The sequence below is a fragment of the Trichomycterus rosablanca genome, chromosome 1, assembly GCF_030014385.1.
Source record: "Trichomycterus rosablanca isolate fTriRos1 chromosome 1, fTriRos1.hap1, whole genome shotgun sequence".
In the NCBI taxonomy this organism is placed as follows: Eukaryota; Metazoa; Chordata; class Actinopteri; order Siluriformes; family Trichomycteridae; genus Trichomycterus; species Trichomycterus rosablanca.
Window position 1 is genome coordinate 36832715 of NC_085988.1, and position 25507 is coordinate 36858221.

At 38.6% G+C, this 25507-nt stretch overlaps 1 pseudogene; it reads left to right on the forward strand.

Annotated features, from left to right (window-relative positions):
- The first annotated feature begins 1382 nt into the window (after positions 1-1382).
- LOC134319299 (laminin subunit beta-4-like) lies at positions 1383-25095 on the forward strand (annotated as a pseudogene).
- The last annotated feature ends 412 nt before the right edge of the window (positions 25096-25507 follow it).

A 25507-nucleotide genomic window follows, 5' to 3' on the forward strand; every position in this document is an offset into this window, starting at 1 on the left:
TAAACAAAACACTGAAAATGTTTTCTTTGTACTTTCGTCAGTTAAATAAAAGTTCAAATTTAACAAATTAGTTTAGTTTTTATTGCATTTTTAGAAAGTGTCCCAACTTTTCTGGAAATGGGGTTTGTATTAAACCTTTTCTGGGTTTTTTTTACCCATTTCACTTTAATGGTCTACAGATTATTGGATATATTATTGTCTCTCTTTGTATCATTTGGCTAAATTGTACCCCTATTTTAAATCTGTTGTTGTTTGTTTATTTTGTGTCATTTGCTTTTTACAGTGATGTCTAGTGAATTACCTTAAGATTACTGTCAGCACACTGTGCAGTCTAGATATTAAATTACTAATATAATTTGTTTGTAAACACATATTGCCTATAAAATTACATATGATTACATGTAATAATATTTGATTTTTGAAACAGAGTGTTTTTAACAAATATTATACAGTGTGCCACCACTGTCAATAAGTTATTCCACAGCTCCAGGCCAGATTCACTAAATCAGAATGTGAACATTTTGCCCAAGAAGTCAGCACCTGGTCTGTCTATTGTACAGTAGCAAGAATGTTTAAAAAACCCTTTGACATTCCCTGTGGTTCTGCATTAATTCCTCATAAAAAGTAACCATATCTTTATCCAAGTTCTGAAATAATAAAAACAGTTGCATGTTTACTTAAAATTGATACTTCTTTTGCAGTAAAAAAAAAAAATTCCTACAGCTTCTGATTAGACTTGCTCAGAAAATCTTGGATTCACATACTTTTCCAGCCTAAACAGTGAAGGTTTAATCGATATGATTCCAGATATATAGCTGTTTTTAGTTTATACAAAAAAGTGTTAAATAATATGACCTGATGATTAAAGCAGATTTCATTTCTAACTACTGCAGACATCTAGAATTTTAAAGGGTTTAAACTAAAATATTGACTATACCATATAGAAGGTCTGGAATGTTTGAGAAGTTCCACATCCAGGTAATTGGAGTGAAATAAATTTCAGGTTACTCACTAAATGAAAAGCAGCATACTTAACATGTCATTCATTTGAGCTGAAGACTGCTGCAACAGAAGAACTCATATGACTGTACATGTTGGATTTAAATAGCTTAGGGCATTGTAGACTGCCAAGGACTTTTACTGCATTTTTTGGAATCCCTCTGTGCTTATAGATTTATGAAAGTAATATGTTCAGTGTGCCATTATTTTAAAATAAAATGACAAAATAGGTTTTGTTGTGAAACCTAATTGTTTAAGTTTAGAAACAAATAATGCACATGTCAGTATTGTGATGCTTTGTATTTACTGATTGAGTTCTTAAAAATATAGACTTTCTTTACTTTTCCTCCCATCAGCACATAGTTTTCATAGCCAGAGCAGCAATGGGTGGAGAGGTGATGTCTGCACTGCTGCTCCTTGGTAAGTTTGATAATATTTACTTTGACATTGCTGATATTTGACAGAGAAACTGCCTTATAGTGCCTATCAGCAAAAACATGTGATTACTTGTTGCACTGCGATGGTTATTTTTGCCTTTTACTTGCTGACACTTGCCTTTTCTTATTTTTTTATTTTATTTTGCCACTCATACTTTGTTTAAATATCTACAATAATTCTGTGGAAGTTAAGTAAATCACAGCACTGCAAAATCCAATATTATTTTCCAAATAATCAGTGCTTAAATTGTAGGTACATTAGAACAAACCTGAAGACTATTCTTCTAAAAACATGAAAATATTCAAAAACCATGGCAGTAGCACACATGAAAAAACAAGAACCAGTTCCAGCAAGTTCCATCTTACTGACAAGGATTAACAAAACTTAAAAAGCCTTAAAATGCAGTTACAAAATTAAATAACAGTAACACCACAGAATTAATTAAGCTCTGTCTACATTCAGCCACCCTTGCTGCAATAAAATGTTGACCCATTAGCAATGGAAGACTATGGATGACTATTTTACCATATTTCCATACATGAGAGTAAAACAGTCAGTAAATAAAAAATAGTTTTACAGGAGCTAATGCACCAATGTAGTGCAAACACCCAGTTAAATTCCCATTTCCCAAGATAATACAAACCCCATTTCTAAAAGGTTTGGATGTTTTGTAAAACACAATGAACATCTGTTAATTGTTAATTCTCTTTAATTAAGTAATGAGTACAAAGACAACATTTTAAATGTTTTCACTTATCAGCTTTATTGAATATTGTAAACAGTAACATTTAGAATTTGCCTGCAACACATTCCAAAAAAAAGAGGATGGATGCAAAGTAGAAGTGAATAGGCAAGAGAATACAGCAATCCACAATAAATGGGTGAATTGGTAACGAGTAAAGGAACCATGATTCAATATAAAAGGAGGATCCACTAAAGGATCAGTCTTTACAAGCAATGATGGATTGTAACTCACAACTTTGTGCCAAACTTATAGAGAGAGAGAATTACCAGTTCAAAAAGAAGCAAGATTGCAAAGAATTTAGGTCTTTCACCATCTACTGTTTACAATATTGTGAAAAGGTTCAGGGAATCTAAAGAGATCTTAGTCTGTGTAGGGCAAAACCAGAAACCACTGGTGAATGTGCTCTACCTTTGACCTATCAGATGGCATTACTGTGCTTGGGGGTACCTTTAAAACTGTTGTCACCTAACACAGTTTGCCTCATCAAGAAATGAAACCTGAAACTCTATTATACAAAAAACACTGTACATCAATTGTATGCTGAAACACCAAGGAGTTTTCTGAGCCCTAGCTCATCTCAGATATTTGATTTGTATTTTGGGTAATTTATGTACTTTTGGTGATTTGTGTGTTTTTGTTGACACAACTAAAGAAAAATGACTAAGTACCTGTTAAACCCAGGCATAGTTAAAATTTACAGAACTGCTCCAAATGGCTTTACACACTATAAATCCTTTGATGAATAATGTTATTCAGGGATGTTGGTACACATTTTGGGCTAGACAGGTTACTGTATTGCAGGGGCATGTCTTTAGGTGGGCTGAGAAAGTTAAGAATTGCTCATCCAATAAAAAAATGCACTGTGTTCTGAAAAGTCATTTTGAATGTGTGGATGTGCTTGCTCAGTGCTTTTCCTTTACATTATGGTCAACAGAGATGCTAGGTTCGTACCAAATTGGTCCTGTTTAAAAATGCAATTGCAGGTGAAAATTCAAAGGATTTTTATGCCGTTATTAAAATTTAACACAGGCTCCAAAAAGCTTTTATTACAAACAGTACACTAGCTGAGGAGCATAAGGAAAAGAGCAAAATATTCGGAAGAAAAAAATCTTAGACTGTAAAGTTCTGTAAATGTAAGTTCTTAATCAAAACTCAAATCAAAATGAAGCACCACAACAAGGCAATAATATAAAGCATTTGGAAGGAGTTCTGAAAAGCCATGACAGAAGAAGACAGAACAGGAAATAACAAAAAGTTAAAACTGTATGTATGCTTGAGCTTGAATGGCAACAGAAAGCAGATGAGAAGGACTGTCCAAAAGTTCAAAATAGCACTTTATGTTACCTAAAATTCTAATCAGAAATCATAAGAGAATGAAAAGACAATACTGACAAAGAGAATCACAGGGAAGAGGAGAGTACAGGAAAGGAAAGAAAAGAAAATAGTAAGTATAAGTCATATTTAGTCCTTTTAATGTTCATTGTATTACTATTAAATGTTCTTGACTGGGATCTGAAATTAGGATGTTAAACAGTAATATTAAAATATTGTTAATAATATAATGATTAGATAATACAACTAACAACACATTTGTAATTGTAATGCTTTACAAAATGTGTAAATTAGAATATAAAATGAAAAACAAAGTAAGATTTACAGAAGATTTAAGAGTAGTACACTGGTAGTTCTTTGGCCATTTATAGACTTTATAGAGTTTAAAGAGTTATAGAGTTTTCTTCAACTGTCTGTAACACCTTGGGCTTTTTGATTTTAGGCTAGTTTCAGCTTCTCAAGGGCGTGTTTAGACAGACTTTGGGCTTGATACCTTTTTTTTGAACTGGTATCCCTGATGACCATAACACTTCTTCACACATGTGCTGCGGTGCCGCCCTACATTGTTTATTTCATATCAAATTAACACTAGCCGACAAAAAGGAACTAGCTGTATCTAGTGTCTCAGTTAAAGCACGTTTACCTTCATCTACCCAGACTTGTCAAATAATGGTGGAGACTAAATTGTGATTATTTAGTGTGCATCTCTTTAATATACTTAAAATGCTTTTTTCAGTTGCATCCTAACAGCAAATTGATTTGGCTATTAGTAGGTCTTTCTTTCAGACAACAGCATGTGTATGCATATTCTTTGAGAAAGACAAGTACTGTATGGCAGAGGAATGTAGACTCAGTGTAATGTGGACAGCTCTAACATTTGTCCTTTCTGATTTATAGTGCTGGTAGTGCCCGCTTATTTCCAGGATGAGTGTGATGGAAACTTGTGTTATCGCAGCCTAGGCGATCTTATGGTGGGTCGTGCTGCCCAGCTGTCTGCCACTTCCACATGTGGTTTAAATGGGCCCCAAAACTACTGCATCCTGGGATATCTGGAGGTCAGTGTAAACTACAATGTTTTACTAAGTTAACTGGCCTCGTACTGGTGGCATTGCCAAAAATATTGTGACATGATTAATATGTTAAATGTAGAAACTTTAATTGTACACTGATTAGCCAAAACAATAGCACCACTTGCCTAATGTGCTGTCAAAACAGCGCTAACCCTCCAAACATAAACTCCACAAGACATTTGAATGAGCCCTGTTATATCTGGTAAAGGACTTTACCACCTTGTCCTTGAACTACTGCATGTTAAGTGGTAGACCATCCTACAATGAAGCCTGGTACCATCTCTCATGCACTCATGCCTAGTTGTCCACTTGATCTTGGAGAAAACAGGATTTATTACACTAGTCGACCTTCTTACATGTCCAGCTCCTATGCCTGTGTGCCTATTCAAGATGCTTTTAACGATGGACAGGAGTTAGCAGCGACAATTTGGCTGGCCTGAAAGCAAATGCCATAAACAAAATGGTTTGATGCTCTGAGTTATGAAACAGTCATCTCATCACTAAAATGAAACTTATCTGCAATTTGAGCCACAGTAGTCTTTCTGCTGGTCTGTACCAGGAACTATAACGTTTATGTCCTCTGGCAGCAATTAGTTTCTTATTTTTCTGGACTGGTGGAGCTGCTCTGATCAACTGTGTTGCAATTTCTAAGTGGTAGGCAACGTTAACATTTACATTTACATTTTCAGCATTTAGCAGACGCTTTTATCCAAAGCGACTTACACAATGAGCTGAACACAATGAGCAATTGAGGGTTAAGGGCCTTGCTCAGGGACCCAACAGTGGCAACTTGGTGGTGGCGGGGCTTGAACCGGCAACCTTTTGTTTACTAGTCCAGTACCTTAACCACTGAGCTATCACTGGCCCCAACTGTAAGCTATTAACTTACAGTACATTACCTAAACACTAATTGTTTAAGGCCATGTCATATACACATGGAACTTGCAATCACGTTTCAAATTGGCTCTGAAAGCTGAATTAGCACTAGAACTATTTGTCAGCAGCTCTATGGATTAAGGTTTCATGGAAAAGCCACACATAGAAATAAGATGTGCAATGGCAAGTGTCTAGAGTGGTGTATATCACACCACTGTTGGATCCTAAAGCAGTGGATTTTTTTTTGTAGATCAATCACATATCACCAGTTTGAACAGATAAATCTGGGGTTGGTTGAAGTCAATGCTTACAATTGGCCACCAAAAATGTCCAGAACTTACAACGGACTTTATTACAGACTGGACTGAACAATAAAGAACTCCAATTAATATTATTTTTTTTGCTAGTTATAACTTTCAGTTCAATTCAATTTTGTGTTTGTATAATTTGTGTAAATCCTATTTATTTAAAGTATCCACCCAAAGAGGATGGGTCCCTGCTAAGTTTCTCTCAAGGTTTCTTCCTATTATTTTAAGAGAGTTTTTCCTTGCCACTGTCGCCCTCGGCTTGCTCAATAGGGGTTTTTGGTCTGTTGGTCCTGGATTCTGTAAAGTTGCTTTGAGACAATGTCCATTGTACAAAGCACTGTATAAATAAATTTGACTTGACTTGGCTACCATGAAGGAAGAATAACAGTCTTAGTCAGTTTTAGGTAAGGACCCTTAGTTTTAGTTTAGAAAAGGTGAAAAATAAACTACAGGTGGTACAGCTTATAATACTGTAACCCAGGTGGTAGGGGGGGAAAAAACCCTACTAGCCACCTTACAACAAGGGTATAGTTATACTTGGGGATGCAGCAGAAATGGTCAGTGATGCACAGAGTCAGGAATTTACAAAGTTTACAATTTTTATTACCACAGAAATAAAAGACAATTAAAACATCAAGTTCATCACAATCCCTTGGGTCCCAGAGCTGCCAGTGGAGGGAGTAGACCAAAGTGGGCTTGTCCAAAAGTCCTATTGCACGACGACAACAGACTCAGTCCAATTTATTCAGTAAAAACCGCCACTACAAAGAAAAGAGAAAGAAGGGTATACATTTACCTTCCTAACGGCGACACTTTCTACCATCACAGAGAGGAAACTACCACCTTACACTATGACAAGGACTAACATACACACATAGGAGCCCGAATCTACATAAAAAAACCTATACAAATGGGATCAGTTTTATAACACGCAAAAATATACTCAAATCATATACAGAATAAGTAATTAATAATGCACTCTCCAATCTATCAAATAAACAAATAATAAATCACACTACTACAAAACGATGTAAAGAAAAAAACCTATCCACTGGTACAAGCTTCATTAGACATAGGCTACTATGGCTAAAAGTTAATTTAAAACCTCTAAAGTCACAAATAAGGTGGCGTAACGTTAAAACTTTAAAATACGGGAACGGAGGCACACTGCACAAACACAGCGCTTATTTCTTTACACATACAAGAGAGCAAGCACTTAACTTTGGGAAGGGTGAGCGTTCTCACCACTCACAGCTACCGTTCCCTTGCGGATGATAAGGGGTTGTTCGACTCTTCCGACACCCATATACCCCACATAGTTCTTGAATCAATACAGATTCGAAATTAGGCCCTTGATCCGAATGGAAAACCTCTGGACAACCGAACGGCTGAATTACACAGTTCCAAAGGACTTTAGCTGTGGTTAAGGCGGTTTGATCCACTGTAGGTACTGCCCACACAAATTTTGTGAACAAATCAGTAATCACAAGAATGTTCTGGTATCGGTCCATAGGGCGTCCCAAAGTTAAAAAGTCCATGGCCACCATGTGAAGGGGGGCCTGTGCTACTATAGGGACTAAAGGAGCCCTCCCCTCCGGTCTAGCTTTACGAAGTGTACAGCGGGAACATGACCGAACAAAATCCTGTACAGCTACTGCCATCCCCACCCAATAAAAATATCTCCGCAACAGAGAGGTTGTCCGCTCCACCCCTTGATGTCCAATCTTAGCATGATACATTTCTAGAAGAACTCTAATATACTGTTGTGGGACCCAAATTTGAGTAACCATCTCATTTGTTAAATGGTCCTGCACAATACGACACACCACCCCATCCTTCAAAATTAGCCTATTCCACTGACCAAGCATTTTCCGTACCGGTCCTGTCTGCCGACTTCTCTCAACCCCTGGAGGTAACCTATTTTCTTCCAAATACCGTCTGACAACTTGGAGATCTGGGTCAGCCCCCTGCAATTCCTGCCAGTGGTTTGGATCCCATCCCCAACTGTCCAAAGGAACATCCTCCGGGACTCCAGGGGCCTCAACCATTCTCACCACACATCCACTGGCATCCTGGAGAGGTACAACTGGGGCATGGTCATCAGCCACCATGGGGAGCCTCGAAAGAACATCCGCATTAATATGGTTACGGCCAGGTCGATACTTTATCTGGTAATCATAATTGGCCAACTGTGCCACCCACCTCTGTTCAACAGCCGCCAGTCTAGCTGTATTCAAATGAACCAATGGGTTATTATCTGTTACCACAATTAATTTAGCGCCCCACAAATAATCTTTAAATTTTTCCGTCACAGCCCACTTTAGAGCAAGAAGCTCCAATTTAAAAGAGCTATAATTGGAAGCATTCCTCTCGGCCGGGTGCAAACTCCTACTTGCATATGCTATTACACGCTCCGTACCCCCTTGTTGCTGAGACAACACTGCTCCCAGCCCATGATTACTGGCATCTGTATAGACTACAAAAGGCTGGGAAAAGTCTGCATATGCCAACACAGGCGCTTGTAGCAGCTTCTGTTTTAACTGTTGGAACGCAGTCTCACACTCTAAGGTCCAACTGACCTGCGGAGAACTCCGCCTCCTACAGCGACCTGTACCCCCCAACAGTCCATTCAACGGCTTGGCAATTTTGGAAAAGTCTTTAATAAAACGCCTATAATACCCCACAAATCCTAAAAAGGACCGTACCTGCCTCACAGTTGTTGGGGTAGCCCATTCCTGGACAGCCGACGTCTTTGCAGGATCAGGCAAGACGCCTTTTCCGCTTACACAGTGTCCCAAAAACTTGACCTCTCGCTGGAATAGCTGACACTTCTCAGGCCGAAGTTTCAAACCGTACCGCTCCAAAGATTGGAACACCGCTTCCAAATGAGCCAAATGGGCTGCAAAATCCACTGAAAAAATGATTACATCATCCAAATATACCAATGTAGATTCTGCCAACTGGCCACTTAAACACCTCTGCATGAGCCTCTGAAAAGTCGCAGGCGCATTACAAAGCCCAAAAGGCATACGCTCCCACTCATAAAGGCCAAAGGGCGTGGTAAAAGCAGTCTTCTCACGATCTCGCTCATCCATCTGAACCTGCCAATACCCACTCGCCAAGTCCAATGTTGAATACCACTCTGCCTGGGTCAAGCTGGTCAAGGAATCCTTTATCCTAGGAAGTGGGAAAGCATCCTTCTTGGTTACACCATTCAATTTTCGATAATCAACGCAGAACCGCCACGCCCCACATTTCTTCTGCACCAAAACTACAGGGGCAGCCCAAGGACTACAACTCTCCCTTATGATATTCCCTTCCAACATACCCTGTAGTAGGCCACGAATCTCCTTATAGAGTGTGGGAGGCACTGGTCTGTGCCTTTCTCGAATAGGAGCTGCTTCCCCAGTAGGGATGCAATGCTTGACCACATCAGTACACCCATAATCTTCTTCATGGGAGGCAAACACATGCTGCCACTTACACAACAATTGCTGTAATTGTAGCTGTTGGCTCTCATTCAGCCCTTTACCCTGTAATGACTGACCTGTGAGTTGCTCAGGCAGCTCACCCCCTAAGGGGCTTAGGCCCTGGCCCACTTGCCCAATGCCCACTTCCACGATTCCAGGACTCACTTCCATAAGAACCACCTCTTTTTGTTCCCGCACCCGATGTGGATCCACCATGGACACTCTGGCCAGCTTCTGATGACGATACAGAGACACAGGGAAAGGGTTAAGATTACAAACTTTCACCAGAACCCGGCCACGCTGGACTGTGGTGAGGGCTCGTGCTACACCAACACTCAGACACTCTCCATAAGGTTCAACAAGGACACAACTTCCTTGATAGTCAGCCCGGCCTGGCAACCTCGCCCACAACAAGGCTTCGCTAGCCGCCGGAACAGTCACAGCATAGCGACAGGCCACCCGAGCGGCATCACACTGTTCCCTCTGTAACAAGTTAGCTCTAATACGACGACAATCAACAAAAACATTGTCCCATTCCTTCCCCAACGGATCGATCTTCGACTGAGGAGACAAATTCTTGTGGTTATTCAAGAAGAGTTCCTCCCAACAAGCAGAAATCACATTCATTCCCAGGAGAGCCCGATTATTTCCCAAGCAACCATCCTTCACCACAACCACCCCCCGAGCCGGCACTCGTACACCTCCTACCTGGAAGTCTGCTACCAAGTAGCCAATATATGGAATGTTTAATCCATTTGCAGCTCGCAGCGTAAGCCACGGTATCTCCTCAACACCACTTAACTCACCCCGAAACAATTCTCTGCAAAGGCCCTCTGCAAACATAGTAACTTGTGAGCCAGTATCAACTAAGCATTTAACATCCATATTATCCACTTTTATATCCACAAGGGGGCACTCGCCTGCTATTAAAGCCCGAGAAACAAGGGGGGGGGGTCTTTAGAGGGAAATCCGGACACTTGACCCACAGTGACCGGGGAGTCTAAAAATCCCCCTGAGAAGCACCTGTCGCTAGACAGCTTCGGCTGATGTGTCCCACTTCGCCACACCGGTTACAAATTGGTCGACCTTGTGAGTCCCACTTGAATCTATTAGTAGGCCTAGCTGGAACTCTTGAATTTCTCCACCTACCTCCCAAGTGGGTCCCATCCGGAGGGGGGTGCTGATTGCCACGCAACTATTCCAGAATAGTTTTTGACAGTTCTGACATCTGCTCCTTGACTTCCTTCATAATCTCTTTCCGAAACTCTGATTTCCAGTCACCTGCAGCCCGTGGGGGATGAGATCCAACACTAGCAGTCATACATGCAGAGGGCTCCCAGTGTTCTTGACATTCATCCGCCAAGATTAAAGATTCTGCCCTTACCTCCTCAAAGGTCAATCCCTGATCCCGTCTAACTTGTTTCCTCAACTCCTGCCGGATCGGCCCATCTCGTAATCCCATAATAAACTGGTCCCGCAACAATACATCGCCTTCCTCCAAACCCGTACCATCTCTACCCTTTAACCTAGAGAACAACTCACGCAGGTGTAAGGCAAAGGACCTGAGAGACTGCCTGGGTTCCTGTCTACAATTAAAAAACTGAGCCCTTAAAGCTGCAATTGGTGTACTATCCCCATATAATACAGTTAACAAATCAAAGATTTTCCTTGCAGTATCCCGGTCGCTCTCTTCCACAGCTAAAACCTCACGACGTGCCTCTCCCTCCAACCACCCAACAATAAACTGTACCTGCTGATGTTCGCTCAACCGCTGTACACTTAACATATACTTAACCTGAGTCTTCCATTCCCCCAGCTTCACAGTTGTACCTACCCCATCAAACCTGGGCACCCAGGGAGCTCCCATCATAAACGGCATCATACCGAAGGGACCGGCGGCCTGTGATTCCTCACCTGGCATACTGACAATTCCAGCTGCTCAACCCAAAGTATAGATCCTGCCGACAACGCCAAAAATATGTAACCCAGGTGGTAGGGGGGGAAAAAACCCTACTAGCCACCTTACAACAAGGGTATAGTTATACTTGGGGATGCAGCAGAAATGGTCAGTGATGCACAGAGTCAGGAATTTACAAAGTTTACAATTTTTATTACCACAGAAATAAAAGACAATTAAAACATCAAGTTCATCACAATCCCTTGGGTCCCAGAGCTGCCAGTGGAGGGAGTAGACCAAAGTGGGCTTGTCCAAAAGTCCTATTGCACGACGACAACAGACTCAGTCCAATTTATTCAGTAAAAACCGCCACTACAAAGAAAAGAGAAAGAAGGGTATACATTTACCTTCCTAACGGCGACACTTTCTACCATCACAGAGAGGAAACTACCACCTTACACTATGACTTAGGTCAAGGACTAACATACACACATAGGAGCCCGAATCTACATAAAAAAACCTATACAAATGGGATCAGTTTTATAACACGCAAAAATATACTCAAATCATATACAGAATAAGTAATTAATAATGCACTCTCCAATCTATCAAATAAACAAATAATAAATCACACTACTACAAAACGATGTAAAGAAAAAAACCTATCCACTGGTACAAGCTTCATTAGACATAGGCTACTATGGCTAAAAGTTAATTTAAAACCTCTAAAGTCACAAATAAGGTGGCGTAACGTTAAAACTTTAAAATACGGGAACGGTGGCACACTGCACAAACACAGCGCTTATTTCTTTACACATACAAGAGAGCAAGCACTTAACTTTGGGAAGGGTGAGCGTTCTCACCCTTCCTTATCCCAAACACGCGTCACAGTCTGCTGGCTCCAATCCTGTGCCACTCGAAGTCGGTGCACCTCGCCCTCGAACCAGCAATATGAACGATCAGTCGACACGTCTCCGATTCACAAAACAATTGGTTTCTCGTAGCTTCCCGCTTTCTCGGCGCTGTCCGTTTGTCGCTCTCCGCGTGCAGCTCCCGTCCCGGCTTCCTGTGTCCCGTCCTCTGTCTCCCGACTTATCCACTCGTCCCCTTTTTTATTCGTTCCGCCGCCCGCCCATTCCTATCATCTCTTCCACAGTCAGGTCCTTCCCAGGTGTCACCAATTAACTCACTACCCCTCCAATTTAGTCACCCGTGACAATACTGTTCCAAAGAAATTATGATAAAAACAATGTGGCAGCAGTTTTAGTATGACAGTACCCCTGTGCACAAAGCAATGTCCTCAAAAATGATTCGACATGAAACAACTACCTCATCACTGACACAACACTTTTGAGATGATTTAAAACTTTATCTGTACGCATTTAATAAAATATGTTTCTAACAAATGTAGGCAGAATACAGGAAACCAACTCCAAACATTTTTAGACAACTTTAAACCAACACATCCAAAACCAAAGCCATTGATTATGCTCTTACAGGAACCCGCTGTATACTGTAAACTATCAGTGGAAATGATTTCTTAGTCTTCAAAACTTCATATTTTAGTGGTACTACCAGGTCTATATTGTTGTGCCCTCAGGAATGCCTTGAACTCTTACCGATATAGGAATATTGCTTAACCGTCCCTCTTTTTGATGCAGTTAGACTTGGCTCATGTATGACACATACTATAAGACATTATCTTCCTCAAAAGACCTACATGTCTTGGGTGAAATTCTATCACAAAGCTTGCATTTGTAAGCAATTTTGCAGGAAATTTTTGATGTAGACTAACAGCAATGCAGCTAACTCTGTACTTGCATACTACAGGCGTGTTTGGATCTGCCAGTGTGTGTGTTCTCTCCTCCCTAAAGACAAATTTATGTCTTTTTTATTGCTCACCCTCATCGCACTTCGCACAGGTGATACAGGTGTGGTGCGTCTCCAAGGACTGACTTTGTTCTCTATTTTTGTTGGCCTGGACAATCAGCTGTAGACACAGAGGAATTCACAGTTATAGCTTCACTAAAACAACTAGTGACAGGGATATGTTCATATTGTAGTTATTTGATAGGATTAGTTTAGTCTTGTTAATACATGCCTACCCATGAAACGATGTGTTACGCATTTTTGTAACATTTGGCTTTAACAGTGTTTTCCATTGCTGTCACTGCATATAATGCTAATCGAAAAACTGCCATGCAGCCCTGATTTATACTAATTTATTACAAATTTGCTCTAAATTTGTTTAAATAGTAAATGTGTTGACTTGGAATAATGTTAGCTTTTCTCTGTCTAAAGAAGAGAGAAACAGTATAGAATTTGCAAGGTGGCCAAGCTTCCAGGATTAGAAAATGACATATAACGGATTGGTGCTTTTTTACGGGTATTTTCCCACCTTGTGCCCATTGTTTCTATCCCAGGCTCCAGACTTACATTACCCTGGTCAGCATGATCACATAAGTGATCACATATTATGAATTTACCCACATGGTGGGTTTTGAAAGTTAAGTGCTGAAGTTGGGGTAGCAAATTGGTACATGAGGCAGTGTGGCTTCAATCTTCCAGAAGCTGGTTTTGATCCACACCTCTGGCTATTGCACAGATGTAAGTACTGCCACTGTCCAGGGTGTATTTGACCAGGGTGTAGTCCACCTTGCACCCAGTATTCATGGAATATGCTCTGGATGCACCATTTATAGAAATAAATAAATATGTGAAAATACCAAAGCAGATAAGTTTAAGTATTGGTGAACTTTTAAAATGTGATATTTCATTAATAAATTAATTCTTTTTTTTATTAGGATGAACAGAAGTGTTTTGTTTGTGACTCTAGAAGTCCTTACAATATGCACAACAACCATAACAGCCACCAAGTAGAGAACATTATCACCAACTTTGAACCAGAGCGCAAAATGAGATGGTGGCAGTCTGAAAATGGTGAGTATTCCAGTTTATTAAAAAATGGTATTATGTCTAATCATTAAATAATCATTAAAGTACCCCTGAACTCTAAACTAGTTTTCATGGAATGGAGTCTAGTATAGTTCTAGGCCAATAACACCAGACATTTTAATTATTAGAATGGCAATATCACAACTGCTTACTTGTTGGCAGTTAGTAGTCATCCTGTTTGTGTCCCAAATTCCATACTACATTAATACTACACCAACATACTACAACAATAAGCCAAAACATTAGGACCATGCACATTTTTAGCAGGTGGTCCCAATATTCTTTTAATTTCTGTTTAGTACATGCACCAATCAGCTGAAACATTATCATTAATATTAACAATGGTGTTGTACCAATTTGACATGAATGACATTTCATGTAAGATACTCCTTTGTCATTTTATTTATAAAATACTGTGCAATGTATTATTTAATCAAATTTTGAAATTCTTTATATGATGTATGGTGTTGCTAGTGTATTAGGAATGCCAATACTATCAAATTTATTAAATGTATTATTTATTATTTTAGGTGTGCATCAAGTCAGCGTTCAGCTGGACCTTGAGACCGTTTTTCAATTTAGCCACATGGTCCTTACATTTAAGGTATGTCCACTTTGTTGAGGTTGAGTTTTTTTTATTGTGTTTGGTTGTCATCTATCATCTCCACAACACCCTGGACTCTTATTGTACAGAGCTTCCGACCTGCAGCAATGTTGGTGGAGAGGTCAAAAGACTTTGGGCGTACTTGGAAGGTGTTACGATACTTTTCTGTAGACTGTGCCAGTGACTTCCCCAGAATCTCAGAAGGTCCAGCTGAAGCTATAGACGATCTTATCTGTGACACCCGCTACTCTGGAGCTGAGCCCTCTACTGAAGGCGAGGTAATACACATTCAACATCTGACTTTAATGAATGTTTAACAAGTATTATTTGTGTTTTAAATACATATTTTTTGCAGGTGGTTTTTAAGGCTCTGGACCCCAACTTTCATATTGATGATCCATATGACCCCACTATTCAAGGTTTGGTTTAAAAAAAAAAAAGTCCTTTAAATGCACTACCTTGCATTTATGTTAGGGTAATATGTTGCCCCAGCTGGAGAGTGGGCACTGCACAGCAATATGGGTACTAAGAACCTAGGGTTTTGGTAGTCTGTAAGTTAGTGAGTGAGTTTATATGTACTACAACCATGACCAAGATACAGCAGTTTATTTTATTTAGTAAAATAAATAAATGAATTTGAACTTACACATTCAGCAGAAATGACTAAATGTACTGTATGTAGACTACAACCAATAACAGCTTTTGGAGAGTGGATGCCGCACAACAATGTGAGTCCTAAAGTCCTAGAATTAATCTTTGGTACTCTGGTTTTCTTCTAGCTTATAAATATGGATTGGCAACCTTAAATTACCCCTGGGTTTAGTGAGTGAGTGAATATGTAAGTGTATGTTACGACTCTGATCAGGGTAAAACTAACTGTATGTTTAAAACACCAGTAAAACAATTTTCATATAATGTATGATACCAAATGTAAGCAATATCTGTTTCTTTTGCTGTCAGAGCTCATCACCATGACTAACCTGCGAGTGAACTTTACACGTTTACTCACCCTGGGGGATGACTTGCTGGGAAGAAAGAGAAGATACCCACAAGAAAAATATTACTACTCTCTTTATGAGATGGTGGTCAGAGGGAGCTGCTTCTGCAATGGCCATGCCAGCCAGTGTATGCCTGTTGATGGCACACATGGAGATACCTTCAATCAACCAGGCATGGTGAGTGTGACTACAGTTTGAAGCATTCTTTTTTAACCACTTTTACTCACACACAGTGTTTTGAATACTTAGAATGGATTTAAATAGTATTCAGATCCATTTTGTTGTGGATTTGTTTCTTTAATTACTTGAAAATCAAAAACTAAAATCTCTTAAGTATTTAGCCCCTTTATCCAATTTGCACACCTAAATTTAGGCAGTTTATCCAATTCATCATTGCAAATCCTATCAGAGTCTGCCAGCATCTGTGAACTGCCATCTTCAGGTCTCTCCACAGATGGGATTTCAGTCTGGTCCATCGCTGAGCCACTCGAGGATTTTCAAAGACAAGCAGTATATAAAGTAAAAAACGCTATTAGACAATGGGCTTTAAATAGTGTCACTGATAGGCAGGTATGCAGGTGTTAGTCCTCAGGAAATGTGGAGCGCTCTGACTACACCGCTGAAGTTGGAGCTGTTAACGGGACATTCTGATAGTTGCGTCCCTTATATATGCCTTTAACTTTTATTGTTGGCCTGATTTATTGGATGTTGGAGAAGAAGAGATAGTTGTCTGTCCAACAGGTTCTCCCATCTCTGCACAGTACTTTTTGAGCTCATTTAGAGTGACTATTGGGTTCTTTTTTACATCCCTGGCCAAGGCCTTTCTAGCATGGATGTCCAGTTTGGCCAGATGGCTAAATCAAGGTTCAAGGTTGGGCCAAGATTCTTTCATTTTAAAATGTTAGTGCCACTGTGGTCTTGAGAACACCCTAAAGATCTTGCTTTAAATCTTTGCCCTGATCTATGCCTTGTCACATTTTTATCACAAAGGTCCACAAACAGTTTTTGGGGCTTCATGGCTTGTTTTTTGTCCTGACAATACAATGTGAATTGTAAGCCTTTGCAGAGCCAGGTGTGCACCTTTTCAAACTGTCAGTCAATTTAAATGATATATTATGAAGTATGAAAAATAATTTACAATACATATTTATTGGCAGACCCTCTCAGAACTTCTCTGTGCCAAAACTAAATAATAGTGCGATGTATTATGTTTTATATGTGTCTTATAAATGTGTTCTAAATGTATTCTGGGGGAAAAAAATACACATTTAAGTAGTGTGATGAAACATTGCACTGAATTTATTAGTAGTTTGTTTTAAGTATTAAACCATTAAAACATATTTTACCCAACAATAACTGTAAACAACATTGCCTTTTTTCAATAAATGAAACTTTCCTACATTTATGTTTTAAATTTTGTAATATATAAATATGCATGGAGGTGTAGCTGGTGGAGTGGATAACAGACAAGAAACATGGGTCTTGAGGACCTAGGTTTGATGTTTGTAGTCCCAGTCTGTATGAAGTTTGGCATGTTTTCTTGTGTCTGTGTGGATTTTGTTCTGGATACTCCAATTTTGTTCTACCTCCCAAAACATGCAAAAGGAGGATTGGCTCATTTAAATTGCTCCGTTATGTTGGTTAGTGATAAATGAGTTAGTTTGTTGCTCTGTGATTCTCTTGTCCATTGTTTGTGGAAAATGAATAGTTGATTTTTATACATTTCCTTTTTATGTTTTACTATTGCTTTCTCATGGTCATGGTCACAGTGGACCGGACAAGGATAAAGCAGTGGTAAAACATTCAAATTTGACTAGTTAAAGAGCCACAGAAAAGTCCACACTGTTTCAGTTAAAAAAGGAAGTTGGGAAATCACATTCACACATTTCACATTTTTAGCATTTAGCAGACGCCTTTATCTAAAGCGACTTACATTACAGTTACAGTATACAGTCTGAGCAATTGAGGGTTAAGGGCCTTGCTCAAGGGCCCAACAGCTTTAACCTGGCAGAGGTGGGGCTTGAACCAGCGACCTTCTGATTACTAGTCCAGTTCCTTAACCACTGGGCTATGGCTTTTTGTTGTAGGCAAAATGGTCAGGAAAGTAAAACTAAAGAACCAGAGATGGCATAATGGTTTGACACACCGTGTATTCTATTTTTACAGTGTTTAATACAGTATTACTGTGTAATCTGTGCCTCGTTTGAACGATAGTAATTTCCCTAGCAAGTCTACTGGCCTACCTGCAGCCTGGATCTGTCTCTTATCAAAACCTGAAATATTTTCTTTGTATTTTTGTCAGTTAAATAAAGGATCATGATAATTAACAAAGCACTTCTATAAATTGTACCATTTTTTGGAAATAGGGTTTGTAAAAGCAAAATAAAAAGTGTTTTGACATGTTGGCCTAATCACTGTATGGTTGTCAGTTAATATTTTATTCTTGTTTTTCAGAGTGTAACTGCAATGGCCACTCAGAGAGTTGTCACTTTGACTTGGAACATTACTTGGCAACTGGGCAGACCAGTGGTGGTGTGTGTGATGACTGCAGAAATAATCGCATGGGTGCTCAGTGTGAACTCTGTAGTCCACGCTTCTACCAGGATCCTCTGCGCTGTGTAGATGATCCTTATTCCTGTATACGTAAGTGTGTTTTAAAAATAAAGTGAGCATCACCCCCGGATTTTAAATAGCATCACTTCAATTCAGTTACATATTTTTATACTTTAGTTGGCTTTATTCTGTTTATCTGCAGCCTGCAACTGTGATCCAGTTTGGGTCAGTGGATGGAGGACTGTGTGATTCAGTCACTGGCCACTGTGTATGTAAGGAGAATGTAGAGGGTGAACGCTGTGACCGTTGTAGAGTGGGCTTTTATGGACTTGAACAGGAAGACCCCAGTGGCTGCCAAGGTACGACAGCTTTTTGTTGTTCCTAATTACAAAAAAAACATTACTGTTGGTTTTAGCGGCATTATTAAATATTATATATTATATATATAGATATATAAACCACTTCTCAATAGACTACAAAGTATATAGTTTTTTACAGGTTAGTAATAACTCCTCTCATTGCCCACTTGTGTATGTGACCAGCTTGTATGTGTAACTTCTTGGGCACTGTACGCACATCCCCATGTGACCAGAACACAGGCCAGTGTATTTGTGAACTGTTTGCCAGTGGACTGGAGTGTGACCAGTGTCTAGTAAGTCTCTCAAATATATTGCTACAGCTGCATGTTAAAACTTCCATGAATTCATGCTTATACCTAATTCTAACCATGTTCGAACCATGTTCTAACCATGTCAGCATCAACTAAAACTCATTGTTTTTCTGCCTTATGACTGGCTCCTGGAGCTGTGTATTACTAACACTACTAGCAGCAACTCCCAGCCTCTCAAATTAAAGAATTTATCTTTTACTAGACTGTTCCACAGTACTATAACTTCCAACACAAAGCATTGAATAACGTTTAAATTTAAGTCTGAAATAAATGAATGTGTCGTAATTTTTCTATTTTTTCAGCCAGGTTACTGGGGACTTGGAAACACAGTTCATGGATGCGCTCCATGTGACTGTGACATAGGTGGAGCCTTCAATACCATGTAAGCTAGCAAGTTACTGAAACACACATCATTCTTTAGATGATATAGTTGGTCATTTAAAAATCGCAGGATCGCACATATATTTTATGCATCACGCATATTTGAATGGATGAATAAATAGATAGATAGATAGATAGATAGATAGATAGATAGATAGATAGATAGATAGATGGATAGATGGATAGATAGATAGATAGATAGATAGATAGATAGATAGATAGATAGATAGATAGATAGATAGATAGATAGATACTTTATTAATCCGAAAGGAAATTGAGGGATGGATGGATGGATGGATGAATAGAGAAATGGATGAGTGGTTGGGCGCTTGGATGGAGACACTAAATTGCCCTATAGGTGAATGTGTATGTGTGTGTGAGTATGTGTCCCCGTCCAGGGTGTTACTGTGTGCCTTGCGCCCATTGAAAAGCTGGAATAGGCTCCAGCACCCTCCCTGCGACCCTAATTGGATAAGTGGTTAAGAAAGTGAGTGAGTAAGTGAGTCTCAAGTCATAGATACACTGCATCAGCAAAGCCCACTGATAAAGATAGTCTGTTCCTACTAACATCTGGAACCTGCACGGAATTGGGTCTGGGTATTAATATGTATGTTGTGACTGTGAAATCCTAAGTGTTAGTAGCCACAGAACTGAAAAAGTAACCCAGTCTCCCGAAAAAGATACATAAATATGGAATTCCATTATGTTGTTCATCTCAAATATATACAATATGCATTTGTGCAAAATAAGGATGCATGTATATTTGTATATAATACAGTATGTATGGGTGACTATACAGCATTGTATTAATCTTTGTGTGTTTATACAAACCTATTTTCAGTAGGTTGGGATGTTTTGTAAAACACAATTAAAAGAAGAATCTGTGATTTGTTAATTAGGTTTACACAATGTACCAACTTTTTTTGTACATTGCATATGTCTGTATGTATCTTTATGTAGGTGTTCCTTAGACAATGGTCAGTGTCAGTGCAGAGCTAATATGGTGGGACGTAGCTGTAGTGAGCCTGCACCTGGTTTCTTCCTGGCACCTTTTGACTTCTATTTGTATGAGGCTGAAAATGCTGTTCCTCTGGACAGCAAATGTCCCACAGTGAGTAATCATGATAGATACATCTACTCTTGTAATTTGTCTGTTTCTGTAAAGATGTTGGATATGTTATACCTATTTCTGTTTCCAAGATAAAACCCACTAGGCGTCCGTACTGCCCGCCAGCACCCTCGAAATATCCTACTTCTGCTCCTGTGCCAACAAAACCGGCCCAAATGCCCAACTGTGTAGACTACTTTAGAAGCAAGGGTTTTGACGTTTACTTCAGGGATGGAAGATTTAGTTGTACTAATAACACTGTTAGCCCGGAATTTATATTTAATCAAACATTTTTAGTACAACATACATAAATTATTTAAGTTTTTTTGCTCTACTCTAAAATGCAGAGTACATTGTACTAATTTGAGTACACATTTAAATGTGCTAAAAGATTTAAGTTTACTAAACAAAAAAAAATACTTTTCTATCAGATTAACTTAAAAAAGTTAAGTTAAGGTAATAAAACAGAAAAACCATTTACGTGTAAGTCCGCCTTTTTTCAGCTCGCTGTTGGTGAATCAGGCAGCCATTTGTTTTAACTTTTGTAACCTGTTGTTGCAAATTACTTTTTACTTTTCATTTAAGGCTTTTTGCAAAAGTAAACTTGACTTCCTCCAATGTCTTTTGTGAAGTGGAACCTTTGTTAAACTAAGTGGACAAAAATTTTCTTCCTCATTATGCTATTTTTGAGTAGCATGTACACCAGTCTGATGGGGCTGTTTCATCTTCCGTCTAATTTTGGTAAGTGTTGTACTTAACAATTTTGTTTAAAATAAATGATCTTAATGTTGACACTAAATAAATAATCAAACAGCGCTGCTTTATTTGCCGTATTTAGGCTACATGCTAGCATGTTAGCATGATAGCCTTCATACGAAGCAAAGAGTGTGCTGGCTTGCTTTATTTTAATCCTTAAATTAATGCTATTAATGTTGATTTTAATACTTCTGTTTCTTGTTTCTTTGTGTTGTTTTACAGGTTCATGGTTACTGTGAGGAGCTGTTTGTGTTTCATCAGAACTTTATATACAGTTTGTACAGCTTTAAAGATGTTTTCTTGACATGTTGTATTTTAAGTAAATACTTCTGAAGTGAAATAAAGAAAAATAATTGTATAATTGTGTCTGTTTCTCTATAAACATTTGTAATTCATATTTAAAATGTAATTAACATGAAAACTAAGAAGAAATCAATAGTTTTTTCCATTGAGCTCAAGATAATAAGTAGAATTATTGGGAAAAGCAGTTGGTATAACAAAAAAAAGAAAGTTTAATCAACTTGCCTTTCAGGTGTAATAACTTAATGTTTTAAGTTATGCTAACTCAAGTTTTCATTATACATTACTTAACTTTTTTAGGGCAACCGGTTTCCTGAAATTTTTTAAGTAGATTGAACTTATCCGGGCTTACAGTATAGTTGTACTAATATGTAACATTTTGTCATATCTAATCTGTTGTATGCATTTCAGATCTCTGAATGAAGGTGTTGTTTATCTTTCAGAGAACCATTTCTTTGCAACCAGGATCAGCTCATGAGGTTATCCTCCGATCACAAACTCCAGATGGACCTATCACTTGGACTGGACCAGGATTTGTGCGGGTTCAGGACGGAGCAGGACTTCGATTTACAGTCACTAACATCCCACTAACATCCCAACTACAATCTTGTTATTCGTTATGAGCCACAGGTTTGTCAATACTTTTGCTGTATAACTCAGAATTGTTGTAGTAATCATATTTATCTATGATGATTTATAACAAGCTGTGCTACAAACAAAATAGAAAAGGTTTAGATTATTTGTGAATTTTGGCCAAACTCATAGCTAACAGGTGCATAAAATCAAGCATACAACCTTGCAATGTTAAAAAAAAACATTAGTAGTTGAATGAAACATACTAAAGCTGTCAGTGACTTTCAATGTGACATGGACATTGGATGGCAAAAAATCCATGTGAAGTTTCTTTTTTATTATAATTATAATATAATTTGTGTATGTGTATAGTCCACAGATGACTGGAAAGCAACTGTAAAATTTTTGCCTTTGGAATCTACTGATGAAAGCTGTCCGTATGATCTTACCAAGCACTGGCAGGTAAGATATGCGCACGAATAGTAATGTTTGCTATATATTTAATCACAGGTACACCTGCAGAATAATGTTTCTTGTAGTGGGACACTGTTAAGCGTATTATTTTATGTCCTAACACATCTAGGGCCGCCACCCTGGACACCCCATTATGTGTCAGCTTTGGTGTGCGATACTATGTGGATATCACATTTGAGAAACAGGACAATCCTGACTGCAGCTCACATATCCTTATTGATTCAGTAAGTATAGACCTACCCAGCAAACGCAACTACAGGGTTACAAAATCATTAAACATTATTCTAAACCACTGATAAATGTAATTCTACAACATTTTAGTGTTCGTCTTCAGTATGAGAGCAACATTGGGACAATCTAATTTCTGGTTATGTTTGTTTGTTTATTAGGATTTTAACGTCATGTTTTACACTTTTGGTTACATTCATGACAGGAAATGGCAGTTTATCTTCACACAAGGTTCTTCAGTTCACAAGGTTATATCGAACACAGTCATGGACAATTTAGTATCATCAATTCACCTCACTTGCATGTTTTTGGACTGTGGGAGGAAACCGGAGCTCCCGGAGGAAACCCACGCAGACACGGGGAGAACATGCAAACTCCACACAGAAAGGACCCAGACCGCCCCACCTGTGGACAGAAACCAGGACCTTCTTGCTGTGAGGTGACAGCGCTACCCACTTGGCCACCGTGCCGCCCTTCTGGTTATGTAAAGACCACGCAAGTCAAGACTAGATTAGTGGTTTACTATAAAGTAAAATGTGCTTTTATTTATAAGTACTTTTACAAACACAATTAGTTACTTAAGCTGATCTAATTTAGTATATATAGCATGTTAGTTACTACCCATGTATAGATAACATCGGTTTAGCAAAGCATTCGAATATTGTGTCCTCATGAACCACAAAAGGCCACACTTATTGACATTGTGTAATAGATAATTTGTTATTTTACTAGTGTTAAATAAAGTATTTAGAAATATTTAACCTAAAAAATCACCTAAAATCCAAAAGACTTGTGGTACAGTGGTACAGTCACATGTGGCTTTTTTCTTGGAAAAAGTAGAAAATGCTACGTAATGCCAGCTCATCAAAATGCATTATTTACTCTTAATACTAATTCCAAGAAAAAAAGCCAAAAAATATGACTATAATACAAAAAAAGACAATTAAAATATTACATAATTAAGTTATACAAGCACGCCGCTCAGGTGGCGCAGCAGTAAACTACGCTAGCACGCCAGAGCTGGGATTTTGAATACATTGTATCGAATCTTAGCTCTGCCATCCGGCTGGGCTGGGTGGCTATATGAACAACATTTGGTTGTTGTTCATCCAGGGAGGGAGCCGGATAGGGACCTCATAACTGATGCAATTATGACCTCTGCTGGCTAATCAATGACGTCTGCACAGAGTAGAGGAATAATGTGATCAGGGTGTGGCTCTCCGTGCACAAAGCTGATCCGCATATGAACTCACCTCGTGCAGGTGAAAAAATGCAGTCGGCTACTGCTCACGTGTTAGTCAGTGTGTCAGTTCGCTCTCCTTAGTTGCGGCAGAGGTCAGCACCAGTAGAGAGGAAGCATAACGCAATTGGGGAAAAATTGGACGTGCTAAAAATTAGGAGAAAAAGGGAGAAAATGCATAAAAAAAAGTTATACAAACACGACTATATTATTTAAACTACTTTTTTTTTTTTACTAATAAACCATGCATCTCCTTATTTATGCCCCCACATTGATAATTGGAAGTTGAGTTGCCTCACTGTACAAAACAGATACAATTACACTGTTTTTTTTTCAGGTTTCTCTGGTGCGTTTTTTTATCATTTAAAAGATTTTTGAAACTGCTGGCATTAGAAAGCTTTTTTTTACTAATAAAAATAGCAAATGTGATTGTTTGCTTTATGGAAACCTAACAAATTAACAAAACATTTACATCTGAAAAAATCTTTTGTGCTCTTTTAAAAACCAGAAGCTTGAATAACAATATAATTGTAACTTGTGAGAACATATTTTGTTGGGTATACTGGTGTCAACCCACAAAATAAATCACCACAACTTTACAGGTTGATGTGGAGTGAACAGAAGTACATTGTTCAATCATTTCCAAACTGAATATAACATATTTAGGACATTTTAATGTGGATGAGTGGTTGTTTGGTAGTGTGAGCACCAACATATGCACAATGTAAATACAACATCTGTGTGAAGGTTCTGTTTGAGTACATGAAAAGGTGCTAAGCCACATTCACTTAAATTTGCATACAGCCTTACATGTGTTGCTTCGCATAAATGACATTTGTGGTCAGGCATTTGCAAAATAGATTACAAACATTTTACTTATTTAGACTTTATGTTCTTACAGGTGGGACTTTTACCAAAGATAGAGTCTCTTCCAAATTTCTGCTCGGATACAGATCTGGCTCAGTACCAGCATTATGACTGTGAGAAGCTGGGTGCACAAGCAGGAGAACGTACTCTACCTGAGGTGTGTGAAAGACTGTTTGCCAGCATTTCCGCCTATATCCATAATGGTGCAATCTGTGAGTATTCCTCCAATATTTACCATAGCTGTGTGTATTAACCTCGACTGTTTAATTAGACAATAATAATTGTGCCGCTTCTATATATGGGTGAAAGACGAATAGGGTGTTCCAAGTACCAAAAAAATAAAATGGTTAAATTGTATAATTTTTTCATTTAATATTGTGCACAAATGTGTCACCTATGTAAATATGTATTTTTTTTCTCAGCATTTTGCTTATTTGATAATTTTAGTGTTGTTGACACACAACAAGTGCACAAAAATGTCATTCAGTGCAACGACTAATTTATGACAAAATACACACACAAGGAACAATCTTAGCCATTTCAAATGTATAAGTTTAGTATATCTCTTACAAAAGATTTAAAACCTCAGAAGAAACTGTACTTACTCTGTTTTGAACTTTCTGTGCATTGTTTGTACTCTAATGCGTCTTGGGATTTTGTTTATT